The sequence below is a fragment of the Oryctolagus cuniculus genome, chromosome 19, assembly GCF_051225735.1.
Source record: "Oryctolagus cuniculus isolate XC-2025 breed Fujian yellow rabbit chromosome 19, ASM5122573v1, whole genome shotgun sequence".
NCBI lineage: Eukaryota > Metazoa > Chordata > Mammalia > Lagomorpha > Leporidae > Oryctolagus > Oryctolagus cuniculus.
Window position 1 is genome coordinate 1,654,572 of NC_142885.1, and position 14,734 is coordinate 1,669,305.

At 43.0% G+C, this 14,734-nt stretch overlaps 1 pseudogene; it reads right to left on the minus strand.

Moving 5' to 3' along the window:
- Nucleotides 1-1,549: 1,549 nt before the first annotated feature.
- Nucleotides 1,550-2,200, minus strand: LOC149120280 (protein-L-histidine N-pros-methyltransferase CARNMT1 pseudogene; annotated as a pseudogene).
- Nucleotides 2,201-14,734: the final 12,534 nt, after the last annotated feature.

Genomic DNA, 14,734 nt, shown 5'->3' on the forward strand with positions numbered 1-14,734 from the left:
GGAGGATGGCCCAAGTCCTTGGGCCCTGAACCCACATGGGAGACCAGGAGGAAGCACCTGGCTCCTGGCTTTGGATCAGCGCAGTTCAGTGGCCACTGGAGGGTGAACCAACGGCAAAGGAAGACCTTTCTCTCTGTCTCTCTCTCACTGTCCACTCTGCCTGTCAAAAAAGAAGAAAAGAAGGGGAGGGATCTCCATGCTAGGAAATCAATAGTCGGCTCTAACCGCCCCAGGTATGCTGACCTACCAAGCTAGAAATCTTGCAAGATTGTTAATCAGGTTTCGATGTTGGTACATACACTTCCTGAACCCATCGTTTGACTGGATGAGTGAGGTTGTTCATCATACAGACCAGTCTATGAAGCATCAGTCAACAAATGCAGGGCCATCCACGGTGAGTATGTGTCCCTAGAGAAACACACACACACGTGTTGGCCTTCATTACTTGCTGTGGTTTCCTGTACTAAACTGAATTCCAAAGATGCCCAGAAATGAGGGCAGGCAGGAGCCCCCATTTCACTGCTGTGGGTCCTGAGGAGCTGCCTGTGGATGAACCTTTTGTGAGAGTGAGAGTTGTTTGGAGATGGCTGCCCATGTCTACTCTGATACCTTCTTCCTGTATTTGGGGAAATGGGCCCTGGTTGGCCCAGTGATATTTTTGGTCATCTTGGGGTGAGGGAGGAGGGATTGAGGAAAACTTGGGGGCTCAGGCTTCAGATACAGCTCTCACTCCAGAGTTTTACTCCTTCTGCTCACCCCTCAGGAACTGTTTTCTCTTTGGTCATTTGCCTTTTCAGTCTCATCATTTTCCTGCCCTCTAGTATACCCCTTCTCTGGGCTCCCTTTTTTACTTTTCCCTTTCTAGCCCCCTTCTTCCTGCCTGACTATGCATATCAAGGATTATGGCTATGAGTGCAAAAACCCTGCCTTAATCTTGTTTTTATTTTTTTTTTTATTTTCTGTGTGGTCATAGTATGCTAGTTAATTTTACATAATGACTGGATTGGGCCACCGACTGACCATACCTTTGGCCTAACCTCATTCTTGATGTGTCTATGTGGGTATTTCTGGCTTGGTTTAACATCTGAACAGCTAGAACGTGCAAAGAAAATGGCCCTTCCTGGTGAGGCTTGAATAGAGCAAAAGGACAGAGCAGTCTGTAATCAAGAGGTCACACTCCTTCCTTTACTGTCTTAGATAATTGACGTCCGAATATTCTGGATAGTGTTCTAGAATTTGATGAATGACTCTCCTGGGTATCCAGATTGGGAAATGGGCACACATGAATGTTTCTGCAGCAATGTTTGATCTTTCCTTCATAGGACCTCTGCCTCCACCTCTATGTGAATATGCTCTAGTCCTGGGTGTCTTCCACATACCACACTTGTTTCAATGCCTTTGGGAGGTGGCTCAGGTGCCAGTTTCAGGGGCTTTCAATGTCAGCCTCTGTCCTTCCCACATGCACACCAGCTGTGACATTGCAAACTTTTTCTGAAACTTTCATCTGGAAAAATTAACAGTCTAGATGCATGCAGATTATGTACTTTCTTCATAGAACATTTGAGGGAACTAAGGTCAAGGGATAAAGTTTGTTAATTTCAGAGCATCTTTCTAGTATAAACCTCAAAGAAAAGCACAAATGTGTCATTTCCTTTCCTTGACACTCACAACCTAGCAGAGATATTTTCCAGACCAATCTTTCTAGTCTAGCACCATGTACCGGAATATTTGTTTTTGAAGGATCCCATATCTTGGAAAATTTAAAAAACATTTTTATAATGATTGGCTGGCAGCAGGAATCCCATCCTGCTTAGCCAGTTTCACTACAGTCTCATAAAGTGTCTCAGTATGGATTTTAACTTTCATGTGAAGTGTAGATGCTGGCAAAATCTTTCCATTCTTTCCATATTCTCCATATCCTTTATTTCCAAACATATTTACAAAGTCAGTTCACAATGGTCAGAAGCATGTCTTGATTAGGATCAATGCAGTTTGAGATCTTGTCCAAGTTAGGATATTGAGGAAGCAGTTTCTGCTGATTAACTGGAAGTGATCAAAATTCTCTTTCTATTCAGTGTGCTAACTCTTACATTCTGGGGCCATAGTGGCTGAGAGCATTCGTGATCTTCCAGAAGTTCTAGTGCTCCAGCCTCTCCTTTTCCTCCTCCATGCTGCTCAAGGCAGCAGAGGACATCGCCATGGCTGATCCCCAGTGCAGGGTGGAGAACAGTGATTCCACCACACCACTTCCAGCACAGCTGCCGCTGCTTTCTGGCCAGCAGCCTTTGGCAGCTGAGTGGTGGGAAGCTGTGCTAAATTCCTCTGCTGCATCCCTGCCACCATCCTTGGCTTGGTGGCAGCTGCTCCGTCCTCCTCTTGATGGTGCCAACATGGACCTACTGCAAACTCAGTGCACATTTCACTCCCTGCTCTCCTCAGTGCTGCCTCCATGCTGGAACCCCTGAGGTGCTGAGGGATCCTTGGCATTCCCCACAGGGTTAAAGGGCTACACAAGGCCTTATTAAGAGTTGGCCCAAGGCACAGTGACAGGATTTGTGCACGTATTACCATGAAATATTCCCAAGGTCCTGTACTCTGATGTGCCATGGGCACAATTCCTGGGGCCAATGGCAACGGAGATCTTCCCACAGCTGCAGGGGCTGTTGTATGCCACTCAAAGGCTCCCCAAGATACAGCTCAGACACCCGGCATAAGCCTGGTGGGTCATCTCTGGGCATCAAGATCAGCAAAGCAGAGCTGCTTCCATCATACTCTCCCATTGGTCCCTGGACCAAAGCAGATGGGTCTAAGGAAGACAGGGCAGGGCTGGTCCCAGGCACCTGAAGCCATCCTTTCTAGTCTTTGTGATCTGACTGGAGCTTAGCTGTCTGACTCTGCCCACTTTTGCTTTCTTGTCTGCCAGTTGCAAACTCTATTCCTGCCTTTACAGGAGAGAGAAGCTGTGGTCTAGCTTCTTCTGCAAGTAGATGCAGGACCCTGAAGTGTGCCTCAGTGAGATGCATGCGCCTAACCTCCTGTGAGCACACTTGTCATTAGACAAACATCCTGTCATCCGGTGCTCCCAAACATGAGTATTTCCTTCTCCCTGCTTGCCTTGTTCTGCTTTGATCCCTTACCTTCCTGCCCTTGAGTTCTCATTTTTGTTCCCCTAAAACAATGCCCTGGTCCCCTTTACCTCATTCCACCTCCTACTATGTAGACATGTCTCAGCACTCCAGACTTAATGGGATTAGAATTCACTTGCTCTATCAAGCATTTAACACAATTGTAACTAGGGTGCTGTGTTGTGGAGCAGCAGGCTGGGCAGCTGCTTGCAAAGTCAGCACTCATAAGGTCATGAATGTGTTAGTACCTGTAACCCCACTTCCTATCTAGGCTCCCTTGTATAATGCCTGGAAAGACAGCAGAAAATTGTCCCATTCCTTGGGTGCATGCCTCCCATGTAGGAGACCCAGATGGAGCTCCATGTCCTGGCTGTGGCCTGGCCCAACCACTGCTGCGGTGGCCATTTGGACAACAACCCAGAGGATAGAAGATGTCTGTCTGTCTCTCAAGCTCTCTCCCTGTTACTTTGCTTTTCAAATGCTAACAAAAATGTACATCTCTAAAGTTACTCACCACTAGCCTAAGCTCATGCAAAAGAGGAGCCCTGTTTTATTAACCACAGCATCTGTAGTGCCAGGGACATCTCCGTCCTTTCAAAAACAGGTACAAATGAGAGACACTGTTCTTTTAAATATTTATTTACTTGAAAGTCAGAGTTACACAGAGAGAAGGAGAGGCAGAGAGAGAGAGCTCTTCCATCTGCTGGTTCATTCTCTAGTTGGCTGCAATGGCTGGAGCTGGGCCAATCCGAAGCCAGGAGCTTCTTCCAGGTCTCCGACATGGGTGCAGGGGCCCAATGACTTGGGCCATCTTCTGCTTTCCCAGGCCATAGCAGAGAGCTGGATCAGAAGAGGAACAGCTGGCACTCAAACCAGTGCCCCATGGGATACTGGCACTGCAGGGGTTGTCTTTATTCACTATGCCACAGCACCAGCCCTGAGACATGTTGTTTGTAAACTTGGGCCATTGTCTGTCCTAGACTGCAGAAAATGCAGTGAGCGATAAGGACTGTGTCATACATGTACCTGATGGGATGCATTCAGCCTCCCAGCCTGCATTTGTGGTCTGCCTTGTCAGGCTGTCCTTAGTATGCGCCATCTGATAATCCCGTCAGATTCTCAAGTCCGTGTATTGAGTTTACAGAGTCTAGATTGTGCCTACTGTTTCTGAGCCTATTTCTGGAGGGGGAGGTATGAACTAGAGTATTCATGAGGAAATAAAATTATAGCTTGTTCTTAGACCTTCGTACTCTGAGGCCTATATTTTGTTTTTTACTATTTTCCCTCTCCAGTCTCTGGAGAAGCTGAATGCAAGTGACAGAGAAGTCACCTGCACTCTGAATGACTCTGAATGAGAGCCAGATTTGAACTTGAGCATGGTCTAATCAAGTGAGCAATGTGAAACCTTCTTAGACTGAAAAGGAAAACAACGCATCTGCTAAAGGCATCCTCACAAAATGTATATAAACTACACTTGTCACTTTTGCATGTTGATTCATGTACATGTGTTCATTTAAATGGTGTAGCAGGTAGCCCACATTCTCAGATTGCCCTCCAGTCTCTCCTCACCTGAGGAAGAGGCCAACGGTGGGGATCATGAGAGCAGTTGTGTCCAGCAAGCCCATTATCACTGACTCAATATTGCACCCCCTTCTCATGTGCAGGGAAATTGGCAAACTTGTCTTTCTTATTCCCTGGAGGTCTGTCCAGCTTGAAGTCACCTCCTTGTAAAATCTCATGATGAGCTGTGGAGGGCATGCCAAGGCAGCAATGCAGATCTGTCTCCCAGAGAGTCTACTCATGGGAGGTGGGCCTGAGAAACTTCTGTTTGCTTGGTTTGGGATAGTACCAAGCAGATCTGCGGATGGAGACCTTTGAGCAGGGGCCCCATGCTATCTCTGGTTGTCTTGAGCAGAGGGAAGTAGAGGTTGGGGAGAGAAGTAGAAGGTGTAGAATATTGCATGACATGTTTAAGCTGTTCTGAATTGTGGAGAGGCATCCTCCAAGATTCTGGGCCCCCAGGCACCTCATCTCTCTCTTGCTTCAGTCTCCTCATGGCTCTGGGATGGACAGGAAAAAAACAACTCACTTGGCTCTTAGCAGATGACCCTCTTCATGAACTAGCTATGCACTGCAAAAGGAGAGGGGGTGAAGAAAATGAATTGAAATATTTTGACACAAATGGATCTATGGTATCACATCATGCTACCAAGAACAACATCCCACATTGTCTGCTTCCACTGATTATTTTTTAAAGATTTATTAATTTAAAAGTGACCATGACAGAGACAAAGGAACACACACACAAACACACACACACATGAAGTGGGGGTGTAAAGGGGGGGAGAGAGAGGGAGGGGGAGGGGGAGAGGGAGAGAGAGTAAGGGAGGGAATGAGGGAAGTCTTCAACCCACAGGTTCAACCAGCGCTGGACAGGTAGAATCCAGAATTCAGGAACTCCATGGGGGTCTCCCAGGTGGGAGCCAGGGACTCAAGTCCTTGAACCATGGTCTGCTGCCTCCTAGGGATGTTAACATGGAGATGGCTTGGAAACAGAGCATCTGGGACTTGGTCTGCCATTCTGATGTCAGCTGAGCAGCAGAAGCCTAACTTGCTGTGCCACAACACCCACTCTGATTTTTTTGTAAAGCTTTATTTGAAGGAGAGAGTGACTGACTGACTGATTGATTGATTCAGAGACAAAGAAGATCTTCCATCTGTTGGTGCCCTCCCCAAATGACTGCAGTGATTGGAGCTAGGCCAATCTGATGACAGGAGATTCTTGTGTGTCTCCCACAAGGGTGCAAGGACCTAAATACTTGAGATTCTCTGACTTTCCCAGGTGCATTGTGGAGCTGGATTGGAAGTGGAGCAGCTGGAGCTTGAACTGCCCAACTGGCAACATTATGCTACAGCACCAGTCCCATCCATGATTTCTTTTTTCACAAAGAAGACTTCCATTTAAGGAATACAAACTTCATGCGTTTCATAAGTACGGCTTTAGGAATATAGTGATTGTTCCCACCATACCCACCCTCCCACCACTCTCTCATCCCACCTCCTGCTCCCTGACCCATTGCCAGTCCCATTTTCTACTAAGGTCCATTTTCAATTAACTTTTTTCTTTTTCTAACTTTTATTTAATGAATATAAATTTCCAAAGTACAGCTTATGGATTACAATGGCTTCCCCCCCATAACTTCCCTCCCACCCACAACCCTCTCCTCTCCCACTCCCTCTCCCCTTCCATTCACATCAAGATTCATTTTCAATTCTCTTTATATACAGAAGATCAATTTAATATATATTAGTAAAGATTTCAGCAGTTTGTACCCACACAGAAACACAAAGTGAAAAATACTGTTTGAGTACTAGTTATAGCATTAAATCACAATGTACAGCACATTAAGGAAAGAGATCCTACATGAGGAGTAAGTGCACAGTGATTCCTGTTGTTGACTTAACAAATTGACACTCTTGTTCATGGCATCAGTAATCACCCTAGGCTCTTGTCATGAGTTGCCAAGGCTATGGAGGCCTTTTGAGTTAACTTTATACACAGAAGACCAGCTCTTTACTAAGCAAAGAGTTCCACAGTTTGCACCAAAAAACTGTTCTTGACAGTTGAGACAAGGACTGTTCAAAGTCCTTTCATCTTGGAGTTAGTTTCACTTCATTTTTTTAGAAACTTAATTAACTTTAAAGAAGCACTGAAGAATGATACATCGTTTTGCAAGCACCTAAACATAATACAACTCTTAGAGGTACTTCATGAGAAGTTAGTGCACAACAACTCCTGTGTTAACAGTTAAAACTCTTGGCCAGCACCGCGGCTCACTTGACTAATCCTCTGCCTGCAGCGCCGGTACCCAGGGTTCTAGTCCCGGTTGCTCCTCTTCCAGTCCACCTCTCTGCTGTGGCCCGGGAAGGCAATGGAGGATGGCCCAAATCCTTGGGCCCTGTACTGGCCTGGGAGACCAGGAGGAAGCTCCTGGCTTCATATCAGTGCAGCATGCAGGCCATGGTGGCCATTTGGGGGGTGAACCAATGGAAGGAAGACCTTTCTGTCTGTCTCTCACTCTCACTCTCACTGTCTAACTCTGCCAGTCAAAAAAAAAAACAGTTAAAACTCTTATGTATAATGTCAGTAACCACCCAAGGCCCTTGACATGAGCTCCCTAGGCTATGGAAGCCTTTTCAATCCACAAACTCCATCAGCATTTAGACAAGGCCATAAGCAAAGTGGAAGTCCTCTCTTGCCTTCAGAGAAAAGTACCTCCTTCTTTGATGACCACTTCTTTCCACTGAGCTCTTGCCCATGAAGTTCCTTCTTGTCAGATATTTTTTGCACAGTGTCTGGCTTTTGATGCCTGAAATGCTCTCATGGACTTTTCAGACCAAGAAGACTTAAAGGGCTGATTCTGAGGTCAGAGTGCTACTTAAAGGGATTGTCTATCAGAAGCTATTCAGATTCTGAGTCTGCTGTGTGGACTGCTAATCATGTTGGAACATCCATTCCTTTTTAATTATTACAAGACCCCTAATCCTACCCATATGATCAATTTAACATTTAAGATGATATATTTACCACCCAGTTTAATGGTATTTGAGATCCCATGGCAAGTATTTAAACTGCAAGTAAGTCCGTGGGAAAGTATGCAGAACTATACAGCTTTAGAGTTAGAAACTCCACATGCTTCATAATTACAACTTTAGAAACATGGTGATTCTTCCCACTGTGCCCACCCTCATGCCCATACTCCCACCCCTCTTCCTCCTCCTCTTATTCCTACTCTTACTTTTTACTGAGATCTATTTTCAATTGACTATATACACATATGTTAAACTGTTAAGAGTTTGACAAATAGTATAAAAAAATTCCTCAACAATAAGACAAGGGCTGTTAGAGTCATTGTGTCTCTTCTACAGATTTCTTTTTAGGTGTTCTATTGTCACAGATCAGGGAGAACTTATGGTAGTTGTCCCTTTGGGACTGGCTTATTTCAGTAAGTATGATTTCCACATTCATTCATTTTGTTGTAAATGATCAGATTTCATTTTTATAACCCCTGTGTGGTATTCCAAGGTGTACATATCCCATAATTTCTTTATCCAGTCTTCAGTTGATGGGCATTTGAGTTGCTTCCATGATTTAGCTAGTGTAAACTGAGTTGCAATAAACATGGGGGGGGTGCAGATAACTCTCATATGCTGATTTCATTTCCCTTGGGCAAATCCCCAGGAATGGGATGGCTGGGACATATGGTACATCTATATTCAGATTTCTGAGCTATCTCCATACTGTCCTCCACAGTGGTTTTATCAGTTTACATTCTCACCAACAGTGGGTTAGGGTACCTTTATCCTCACATCCTCCCCAGCATTTGTTGATTTCTGTATGGAAGCCATTCTTACTGGGGTGAGGTGAAACCTCATTGTGGTTTTGATTTGCATTTCTCTGGTGGCTAGTGATCCTGAGCCTTTTTTCTGTGTCTGTTGGCCATTTGGATCTCCTCTTTTGAAAAAATGTCTAAGACCTTTGCCCATTTCTTCACTGGGTTGCTTGCTTTGTTGTTGTGGAGTTTCTTGATATTTTTATATATTCTGGTTATTTTTTTTGACAGGCAGAGTGGACAGTGAGAGAGACAGAGAGAAAGGTCTTCCTTTGCCGTTGGTTCACCCTCCAAAGGCCACCGCGGCTGGCGCACTGTGCCCGGCTTACCGCACTGATCCGATGGCAGGAGCCAGGAGCCAGGTGCTTCTCCTGGTCTCCCATGGGGTGCAGGGCCCAAGCACTTGGGCCATCCTCCACTGCACTCCCTGGCCACAGCAGACAGGTAGCCTGGAAGAGGGGCAACCGGGACAGAATCCGGCACCCCAACCGGGACTAGAACCCGGTGTGCCGGCGCCGCTAGGCGGAGGATTAGCTTAGTGAGCCGCGGCGCTGGCCTATATATTCTGGTTATTAAACCTTTATAAGTTGTATAGTTTGCAAATAATTTCTCCCATGCAGTCATTTGCTCTTCAAATAGTTGAATGTTTCTTTTGCACTGCATAACTTCCCAATTGGATATAATCCCATTTGTTAATTTGGCTTTGATTGCTTGTGCCTCTGGGGTCTTTTCCAAGAATGGTTTGCGTGTTCCAAAGTCTTACAGGGTTTCCCCAATGTTCTCTAATAATTTGATGGTATCGGGTCACAGATTTAAGTCCTTAATCTATGTTGAGTGGATGGTTAAGATGTAAGGTAGGGATCCTGCTTCCTACTTCTGAATGTGGAAATCCAATTTTCCTAACACCATTTGTTGAAGAGACTGTCCTTGCTCCAGGGATTGGTTTTAGATCCTAGGTCAAATATAAGTTGGTTGTAGATGCTTGGAATGAATTCTGGCAATTCTACTCTGTTCCATTGGTCTATCCATCTGTTTTTGTACCAGAACCAGGCTATTTTGCTTACAACTGCCTTGTAGTATGTCTTGAAATCTGGTATTGTGATGCCTTCAGCTTGGTTTTTGTTGTATAAGATTGTTTTAGCTATTTGAGGTCTCCAGTGTTTCCATATGAATTTCAGCATCACTTTTTATCCTTGGTATTTGATTGGAACTGCATTGAAATTGTAAATTACCTTTGGAAGAATGGACATTTTGATGTTAATGCTTCGAATCCATGAACATGGCAGATTTTTCCATTTTTTTGGTATCTTCTATTTCTTTAATATTTATAATTCTCATCATAGAGATCCTTGACATCCTTGGTTAAATTTATTCCAAGGTATGATTTTTTTGGAACTATTATGAATGGAATTGATCTTAAAAGTTCTTTCTCAGCCGTGGCTTTGTGTATTCAAAGGCTGTTGATTTTTCTGAATTGACCTTATATCCTGCTACTTTACCTAACTTTTCTATGAGGTCCAATAGTCTTTTAGTGGAGTCTTTTGGATTCTCTATATAGAATCATGTCATGTGCAAATAGGAATAATTTGACTTCCTCCTTCCCATTTTGTATCCCTTTGACTTATTTTTCTTGCATAATGGCTCTGGCTAAAACTTCCAGGAATGTTTTAAATAGAAATGTTGAGAGTGGGCATCCTTGTCTGGTTCCATATCTCAGTGGGAATGGTTCCAACTTTTCCTCATTCAATAGGATGCTGGCTGTGGGTTTGTCATAAAATGCCTTGAATGTATTGAGGAATGTTGATTCTTTACCCAATTTTCTTAGAGTATTCATCATGAAAGGGTGTTGTATTTTATCCAATGGCTTCTCTGCAGCCATTGGATCACATGGTTTTTGTTCTTCAGGTTGGTAATGTGATGTTTGACATTGTTTGCTTTGTGAATGTTGACCTATTCCTGCATACCAGGAATAAATCCCACTTGGTCCAGCTGAATGGTCTTTCTGATGTGTTGTTGGATTCAATTGGCTAACATTTTTTTGAGGATTTTTGTGTCTATGTTCATCAGGGAAATTGGTCTGTAGTTCTCTTTTTCTGTTGCATCTTTTTCAGGTTTATGAATTAAGGTGATGCTGGCTTCATAGAATGAATTCGGGAGGATCCCCCCCCCCCTTTCAATAGTTTCTGAATAGCTTGAGAAGGATTGGACCTTCTTCAAATTCCTGTTAGAATTCAGTAAAGCCATCCAGTCGTGGGCTACTCTTTGCTGGAAGGGTCTTTATTACTGATTCAGTTTCTGTCTTGGTAATGATTTCTTAAAGTTGTTTTACTGTGTGGCACTTTGTGTCTCTACTTTTGTTTCTTCTGCTAGTTTTTGATGGATTTAGGTTCTTTTTTGCTTGTTCTTAAATATGTTCAAAGAATTGATTGATTTCAGATATTTGTTTTTTATTGTAGTTGCTTGTAGGTATAAATTTTCTTCTAGGCCCTGATTTTACTTCATCCATTAGGTGATTGTATTTTGTTTTCATTGAAATTAAAATTCTAAGTGTTTTGCAATCTCTTTTTGACATCTTTGTTAACCTACTGTGTGTATGTGTGTGTGTGCACTTCCATACCTGTGGCAAGCAAGATGTATTTAAGTCAGGATGCTCTTTCCACAGAGATCAGGAGGGGCCTCCAAGAGAGAAGAAAATTCTGGAAATGACAGATGGGTCCTTTAGTACAATTGAGTTGAGGTACAGGATTTCAGGTAACAGATGGTAAGGGCCCAACTCAAGCCTGGAAATGCAGTCCCCTATAGACTGCTCACGATAAAATACAAAAGCTGTCAGAAGTATGCAATAGTAAACTTATATTCTCATGATAAAACTAGAGACCCAGGGGTTCGGTGCCATGGCTCACTCAGTTAATTCTCCGCCTGCAGTGCTGGCATCCATATGGGAGCCAGGTTCTAGTCCTGGTTGCTCCTCTTCCAGTCCAGCTCTCTGCTGTGGCCCGGGAAGGCAGTGGAGGATGGCCCAAGTGCTTGGGCCCCTGCACCCGCATGGGAGACCAGGAGAAGCACCTGGACCCTGGCTTCAGTGTAGCTCCAGCCGTCATGGCCATTTGAGGGGTGAACCAACAGAAGGAAGACCTTTCTCTCTGTCTCTCTTGCTGTCAAATAAATTTAAAAAAAAAAAACTAGAGACCCAGAATCATGGAATTGGCACTTTTGTCTTGCTAACGGTCTTTTTCTTTTTTTTTTAAACTTTTATTTAGTAAATATAAATTTCCAAAGTACAGTTTATGGATTACAATGGCTTTTTCCCCACCATAACTTCCCTGCCTCCTGCAACCCTCCCATCTCCCACTCCCTCTCCCATTCATTCACATCAAGATTCATTTTTAATTATATACAGAAGATCAACTTAGTATATATTAAGTAAAGATTTCATCAGTTTTGCTAACGGTCTTGTCCATGCTTAAAGGGACATCCTCTTTCCCCATTTCAGTGGGGAACTGACCTAACTGTTCTTTCAAATACCTCCTCACATTACCACCCCCTCCCCACCCAGAAGAATGGACCCTAACTGCAGTTAGGGATACGGGGACTGCTACCATACTGATGGCTTCATGCTAAATGGGGCACCCTTCAGGGACAGCAGTAGGGCATCCTTCTGAGTGCTGATCTAAGGTCTCCACTAGAAGGCAGATTTCTCAGGGTGTCATCTGGAGTACTTCCTAGTGTTTGACTCTGGTTGTTTAGTCCTGGATAAAACAAAGCAGGTAAGGGAATTACTATCTCTCCCCTACTTCATGTTGACATTTTCAAATGGGAGAATTCACATTTGTGAATTCCAGGAATCTACCTAGAAGCATCAAGGTCAAAGACTAAGTGTCAGAGCTGAAGACATGCTCTGATGTGGGATGGGGGTGTGCTCATTGGCATCTTATGGAGATGGGCAGATATGGTTCCCCAATTTTTTTATAATTTGAGTATAAAATATCTCAATTTGGATGTCTTTGAGGTTTATTCTGCCATGGATTTGTTGTGTGTCTTCAAGGTGTAGGCTCAAGCTTTTCCTCCACCTGTAACTTTTCAGATAGTGTTTATGTCATTATTGTTTCTGCTTCTTAAAGTCTCCTTTTCTTATGCAGCTTATCTTGTACAAGACATGGTACATTTGATACAGTTTCACTGCTTTTAAACTCTGTTCTTCATTATTTTTCCTCTGTTCCTTGCACTGGGACATCTCAATTATCTGGCACTTAGGCTCACTATTCTTCATCACACTCAAATCCACTTTTAAGATTTGTTTGATTTTTTTTAACTTTTATTTAATGAATATAAATTTCCAAAGTACAGCTTATGGATTAAAATGGCTTCCCCCCCATATCGTCTCTCCCACCCGCATCCCTCCCCTTTCCCACTCCCTCTCCCCTTCCATTCACATGAGGATTCATTTTTGATTCTCTTTATATACAGAAGATCAGTTTAGCATACATTAAGTAAAGATTTCAACAGTTTGCTCCCACACAAACATAAAGTGAAAAATAATAGATGATTTTTTAAATGATGATGAAATCAGATCAGACCTATTGTCATGTTTAATCCCAGTGAGAGTCAAGTTGGGAATTGATAATTTCTTCTTTTTTTTTTTTTACAGAAGATCAGCTTAGTATACATTAAGTAAAGATTTCAACAGTTTGCACCCCCATAGAAACACAAAGCAAAATATACTGTTTGAGTACTCATTATAGCATTAAGTCCCAATGTACAGCACATTAAGGACAGAGATCCTACATGAGGAGTAAGTGCACAGTGACTCCTGTTGTTGACTTTACAAATTGACACTCCTGTTTATGGCATCAGTAATCTCCCTATGCACCAGTCATGAGTTTCCAAGGCTATGGAAGCCCTCTGAATTCTCCGACTCTTATCTTGTTTAGACAAGGTCATATTCAAAGTGGAGGTTCTCTTCTCCCTTCAGAGAAAGGTACCTCCTTCTTTGATGACCTGTTCTTTCCACTGGGATCTCACTCACAGAGATCTTTCATTTAGGGTTTTTGTTTGTTTGTTTGTTTGTTTTGTTTTGTTTTGTTTTGTTTTGCCAGAGTGTCTTGGCTTTCCATGCCTGAAATACTCTCATGGGCTTTTCAGCCAGATCGGAATGCCTCTAGGGCTGATTCTGAGGCCAGAGTGCTGTTTAGGACATCCACCATTCTATGAGTCTGCTGAGTATCTCGCTTCCCATGTTGGATCACTCTCCCCTTTATTTATTCTACCAGTTAGTATTAGCGGGTACTAGACTTGTTTATGTGCTTCCTTTGACTCTTAGTCCTTTCATTATGATCAATTGTGAACTGAAATTGATCACTTGGACTGGTGAGATGGCATTGGTACATGCCACCTTGATGGGATTCAATTGGAGTCCCCTGGTATGTTTCTAACTCTACCATCTGGGGCAAGTCAGCTTGAGCATGTCCCAAATTGTACATCTCTTCCCTCTCTTATTCCTACTCTTATGTTTAACAGGGATCACATTTCAGTTAATTTTCAACACTTAAGAATAACTGTGTATTAATTACAGAATTAAACCGGTCATATTAAGTAGAACAGACAAAAAAACTACTAAGAGGGATAATGTATTAAGTTGTTCATTAACAATCAGGGCTATGCTGATCAAGTCACCGTTTCCCATAGTGTCCATTTCACTTCAACAGGTTTCCTTTTTGGTGTTCAGTCAGTTGTTTTTTGTTTTCATTTCAGTTCTGCTTTGCAGCTCTAGAATTTATTTGCTTCCTGTTTAAAATTTGTTTCTTTGAAGACATTCTTATTTTGGTCATGTGTGGTTTTCCCAATTTGCTCTAGATCTTTCTGATTTGATTATTTTTGTGCAAAATAAAATTGACTTGTTATGACAATAGGTCTGATCTGATTTCATCATTAAAAAAATCATGTATTATTTTTCACTTTATGTTTCTGTGTGGGAGCAAACTGTTGAAATCCTTACTTAATGTATACTAAGCTGATCTTCTGTATATTAAGATAATCAAAAATGAATCTTGATGTGAATGGAAGGGGAGAGGGAGCGGGAAAGGGGAGGGTTGTGGGTGGGAGGGACGGTATGGGGGGGAAGCCATTTTAATCCATAAGCTGTACTTTGGAAATTTATATTCATTAAATAAAAGTTTTAAAAAAATTGACTTCTTTTTGTCCTTGTAGAATATTTCT